This window comes from Pteropus alecto, unplaced genomic scaffold, assembly GCF_000325575.1.
Source record: "Pteropus alecto unplaced genomic scaffold, ASM32557v1 scaffold139, whole genome shotgun sequence".
In the NCBI taxonomy this organism is placed as follows: Eukaryota; Metazoa; Chordata; class Mammalia; order Chiroptera; family Pteropodidae; genus Pteropus; species Pteropus alecto.
Genome location: NW_006443567.1, coordinates 5,046,280 through 5,052,457, shown reverse-complemented (window position 1 = coordinate 5,052,457; position 6,178 = coordinate 5,046,280). Strand labels below are relative to the sequence as shown.

Here is a 6,178-nt window from a genome sequence, read left to right as displayed (position 1 = left end):
TCTGGGAAGTAAGGTTAAGGCAATAGTAGGACTCACCTTATTTGTTCCCCTTCTCTTGGTGACCATTTTCTAAACGTTCTTTGCTGTTCAGTCTGAAAACTGCTGTTTCATATATTTTACCCATTTTTTTAAAGTTGTTGAAGGTGAAAGGATAAATCTGGTCTCATGTTATTCCATCATGTCTGGAGGAGGAAGTCCAACTCCCTTGATTTCTTGTTGCATATATTTACTTGGTGTGTAACTTTGCCTATACTTTCATTTTTCATTTTTCAGAATCTCTTTGTTTTAGTTGTGTCACTTATAATGCAATATATTGTTGACTTTTGTTTTGTAATATCTTCCGAAAAATCTTTTCCTCTTAATAGGTGAGTTAAGCCCATTTACATTTATTGATATCACATTTGGTCTCAGTTCTGTTATATTATTTTATGTTTTTTTTTAATGCCTACAGCACCTGGTCTTCCTAGGTGGTCTCCCACCCAAGTACTAACCAGGCCCGACCCTGCTTAGCTTCCAAGATCAGATGAGATTGGGCATGTTCAGGGTGTCATGGTCATAGACGATTTTATGTTTTGTTTACTATTTTCATATTCCACATTTTATTGAGTCTAACTCACTTTTTCTCACTTATAAAATCAAGACATGTCTTCCAGGCATGTCAAAGTTTAATTGGAGATGTTTTTTTCTTAGCGGGACATAAAATAACGATGTTTTACAATTGGTGGCATTTTAGATTTAATGAAAAATAATTTGAAAAGACCTTATGTGGTCTGCATTTTTTTGAGATGGTAAATTTGATTAAAAATTATTTATTAAAATATAGTTAGTAGTCTGCATTTTTATTGTAATTTTTCTAACATTTAAGAAGGTTTCTTTCAAATATGTAGTGACAGAAAGAAATTAACTTTGAACAGTGAACACACAATGTAATATATATATATATTATATGCCTTACTGTTATGTTGTACATTTGAAACTTACTGGATTTCGTTAACTAATGTCACCATAATAAAAAATATAAATAAATAAATAAACAAATAAATAAATACTAAAGAAAGAAAGCAGAAGAGTATTGCTAAAGCTGGGAGTAAGGATTAACTGTAAAGGGAAATGGGGGAACTTTTCATAGTGATGGAAATGTTCTAAAACTGGATTATGCTGATAATTGCAAAACTATACATGTACTAAAATTGTGAATTCATACACTTACAAAAAATGAATGTCGTGCTATGTAAATTATACTTCAATAAGGTTGTTAAAAGTTTTTAAAGGTGAAAATGAATACCAAATGTTGGCAAGGAGTTGCAATGGCAAATCTCATACACTGCCAGGAAGAATGTAAATTGGTACAAATACTTTGGAAATAGTTTGTCACTATGTGATAGAAGATTTGCATACAGTTGACTCAACAGTTGAAGTACAAAGTGTGTACCCTAGGGTATCTTGTATGTTCATTACTACATTGTTTATAATAGCCTTAAACTGGGAAAATGCAAATGTCCTTCAAGAGTAGAATGAATAAATCATTTGTCCTATCTTTATACAATGAAATACAATATAGCAATGGAAGAGAACACAGTAAGTTTACACATGCCAACATAAATGAATCTCACTAATATATTGGTTGAGTAAAATAAATAACCAAAGAATAAAAATAAAGGTTTGTATTTTTGTTATAGTTCCTCCATTTATACCTACTTATTAGTCATATCTTTCTTTAGAAGGTGTCATGCATTTTCATGATTATGTGTCGTTATGGATTTTTGTTTTGCTTTGTTTTTAATCCTGTTTGTAATTCTGTGAGTTTCCTGGACTGATGCCTTTTTCAGCTCTAGAATTCTCAGCCATTGTCAGATATTTTCTTCTTTCTTTTTCAGACATAAGTTAAAGCTATATTTAATATTCCCGTTTTCTCCTCCATGTTTCTTAACCTCCCTCCTGTATTTTCCACTTCGTTTCTGTGTTCTGTTCTTCTGGCCTACATTTCGTCTTTGATTTCTTCAGTTGTTTCTTCTCTTAAACATAGGCATTGCATTTTTAATTTTAACAATCATCTTTCTAATTTATATAAGTTTTATTTTGTTCTTTTCAAATCTGCTATGTCATTATTTTATATTTTGTACTTTTCTATTTCATGCATGTGCTTTCATGCTTGTATATTATTTCTTTTAAATATATTAAATTTAATTCATTTTAAACGTGCCTCTGATCATTCCTGTATCTGAAATCTTTGCAGTTTTGTTTCTGATGCCCATTTTTCCTTGTGTGCTTTGTTATTTTGGCTACATACTCATTGTTCTCAAAAATCATTTGTGGAATTTCTTTGAATCCTAGAGTTAAAGTACTTTCCTTCAGGAAGGATTTTCATTTACTTCTGCAAGGTGTTTTTGGGAAATATCAGTCTGGGACCACCTTAAAACAAATTCACATCTTGAACTTCCTGGGGTTACCTAGGTGATACAAATCTATGTTAGGGCTGGCAAGTAGCCACAACTTTTCAGGGACAATTTTCATCTCCTGCCACTCTTTGTTCTGTTTAGCATCAAGCATCTGTTTAACATCTTTTCTATAGTCCATTGGGAGTGTGGAGCAGGTTTAATTCTTGCTTACCTTTCCTTGTAGGGTGTTGCTTTTGTGAGGGATGGGTAATCTCACCTTAATGTGGAAAGGATGTCATATTAACCTTCTCACTTGGGAGGCAATAGTAAGGCTCAAAGAGGTGAGATGACTTGTTTATGGTAATATAGCTAGTAAATGGCTGATTGCAAAGCTCGTATTGTTAATCCTTGTCTTTGTTAGGGCTGCCTTAACAAAGTGCCTACAATGGGTAGCTTACAACAGAAATTTATTGTCTCAGTCTGGAGGCTAGAAGTCGGAGATCATGGTGTGGAAAATGTTGGTTTCTTCTGATGGCTGAGTGGGGGAGACTCTGTTCCATACTTCTCTCCTAGCTTCTGGTAATGGGCACCAATTCTTGGCATTCTGTGGCTTGCAGCTATATCACTCCAATCTCTGCTTCTGTCATTATATGGCATTCTCCCTGTGTGTCTCTGTCTTCACAAGGCCTTTTTCTCATCTTATAAAGACATAAGTCATATTGGATTAGAGCCCAACCTAATGGCCTCATCTTAACTTGATTTTGTCTGCAAAGACTACATTTCCAAATAAAGTCCCATTTATAGGTACTAGGGGTTAGGGCTTCAACATATCTTCTTGGGGGACACAATCCGACTCATAACAAGTCTTATACAAAAATTGCCCCAAATCTCCAGGGAAAAATAGTCGTTCAGGCTTCCTCAACCACTTCTACCAGAAAAGAACAGTCAAACATTTTCTTTCTTCTGTATTAGAGTGGTGGTTCTCAAAATGTGTTCCAGGACCAGGAGCATTAGTGTTCCCTGGGTGTTTGTTAGACATACAGAATCTCAGATCTTACCATAGACCTAGTGAATCATAATTCGAATTTTAACAAGATCCCTGGGTGATTTGTATAAACTTTCGGGTTTAAGAAGCATTCATCTAGGAAGTTCATATAATTATCTTCAGATATAGAGTTGCTACTAATGAGTGAACTAATGAATACTTGGCCGGTAGAGAGAGTTTAATTCACTTTTTGTTTGTTTGATGCTTCTGATTATAAATGTAAATATACCCTCATTATAGAAAACTTAGAAAGTACAGAAAAGTATAAAGAAACAGTAGGAAAATTATTGCCTATAATCTCACTACCCAGAGGCACCATTCTTAACATTCTGAAACACATCCTGCTATTTTTTTCTTACTTCATTACTTTTACCATAAATAAAGCCCAAATGTTTGATATACTTAAACTTTATATATAGATAACATTTTATTAGTTTATTTGTAATACTTCAGAGTTTTGTGTGATTAAAAATCCAAAGAGATACATGCATTTATGAATTTTACAGTTTTGCAAGATTATTCTTTTGTAACAATTGTTTAAAACCATAGAGGTAACAACTGTTTAAGACTAGAATTAACTGACATCTTAATTTTAGGCCAAATGCTCATGGCTGTAGTTTTAATCTTATAAAAACACATTTACTCTTCACTATGCTTAATTTAAAGCTCAATTTTTTAAGAACTAGTGTATCTCATTTTTATTCCATGATTAAATTTTATATTATTTAGTTTCCAGGAAAAGTTCAAACTTCTTTAAAATTTCTTTATCTTGTTGCAGTCTGAATTCAACAAAAGTAATACTTTCTACCTCTTCAGTCATGTTGCTATTACTATTACATACCACGGGGATAGTGAAACAGATTGGGATATTTGCAAGATTGGTTACTGCTGGAGTTGAACCCAAAAGGTAATTACAGAATATCTTTTTAATTAGCTTCATTAAATTAAAAAAAAAATTAAAATGTAGAAGTTCTCGACTGGAATTTTTATTTTTAGGATGCACATGCGATATAACCTTAATATACATTTTAAAAAATCAAATAGGCAGTTTTATTCTCTTTAATCTATAGTAAGCATCTGAATACCATATAATGTGAGGAAGAACTGGCCAATCTGAAAGAGAATAGACTTATTGAGGGTATCCTAACTCTCTTCTTTAATTGCTATCACATCTTCTTTATCTATTCATCCATAGATGGGCATTTAGGTTGCTTCTATATCTTGGCTGTTGTATATAATGCTGCAATGAACATGGAGGGGATATATCTTTTCAAGTTAATGTTTTCATTTTTCTTTGGACAAAGACCCAGAAGTGATATTGTTGGGTCATATGGTAGTTCTATTTTTAATTTTTTGATGAATCTTCATGCTGTTTTCCATAGCAGCTGCACCTATTTGCAATCCCACCAACAGCACACGAGGGTTCCCTTCTCTCTACATTCTCTCTAACAGTTGTTGTTTGTTGTCTTTTTGATAATAAACATACTGACAAGTGTGACATGATATCTCACTGTTTTTTTTTTTTTTTGCTACACTTCCCCCTCTCTCTCCCTCTCTCTCACTGTACTTTTGATTTACACTTACATTTATCTGATGATTAGTGATGCTAAGCATCTTTCCATGTCTGTTGGCCATCTGTATGTCTTCTTTGGAGAAATGTCACTTCAGATCCTATGTCCATTTTTTAATTAGGTTATTTATTTTTCTGGTGTCGTGATCATCTATTTTTCTTTAAAACACTTGCTTCATTTGGCTTTTGGGTTATCGTACTTTCCTGGTTTACCCCTGTCTCACTGGTTGCATATCGGTCTTCACATTTCTCTAAACTCTTAATGTTGGAGGGTACCAGGACTCTTTGAACTTTTTATCCTTATTTATACTGACACCTTGGTGATCTTATTCTGTCTCATGGTGTTAGATACGTAATGACTCTTAGATCTCTAGACTTGTATATCTAGTTATCTACTTGACATGTCTACTTGGATGTTTAATAGGCATTTCAAACTTAACATGTCTTCTACTCTTCCTTCCAAATCTGCTTCTCCTATTGTCTTCTCCATCTCAGCAAATGACAACTGCATCCTTCCAGTCGCTCAGGCTCAGAACCATGGTATCACTCTTGATGCCTCTTTATCATTCTTCACTCATAGCCTATATTCAATCTAATCCTTTGGCAGATCATGTGGCTTTATTTTCACAATATATTCAGAATCCGTTAATTCTCATAATCTCCACTACTACTATCACCTGGTCCAAGGTATCATTATACTATCGTTTGGATTATTGCAAAAATGTAGCTTGTCTCCCTGCTGCCACCCTTGTCTTCTAGCAGTTTGTTCTCAATGCAACATTCAGAATATTCCTTTTAAAATGTCATCTCATGTCAATCCTCTTCTCAGAACTTACAGTGATTTCCCATCTCACTTAGAGTAAAAGCCAAAGTTCTGAAAATGGCTTATAAGATCTTATAAAACTCAAATATAAGGACAGTGGTTTAAAATAGGGCTTCCATATCGATTAGAGATCATAACACAATTTTTGCTGCATAATTTCTTTCATAGGAAATGCAGATATTTACTGTACTGGATTCAAGGCCATATTTAAACAGTAAACCTTGATATCCATTACCATGCAATAATTTAATTTTTCTCTTTAGTGTTGATTTGATCCATAGACTTAACAGTTATTATTTCCTATTTATTTATTTATTTATTTATTTATTTTTTAATTGAAGAAATGATTTAAAATTCCCTCC

General features: G+C 33.2%; 2 pseudogenes; one reads left to right on the top strand and one right to left on the bottom strand.

Moving 5' to 3' along the window:
- The window catches only part of LOC102889953, a 117,230-nt pseudogene that overhangs the window by 14,579 nt on the left and 96,473 nt on the right, over positions 1-6,178 (top strand).
- LOC112472877 lies at positions 443-561 on the bottom strand (annotated as a pseudogene).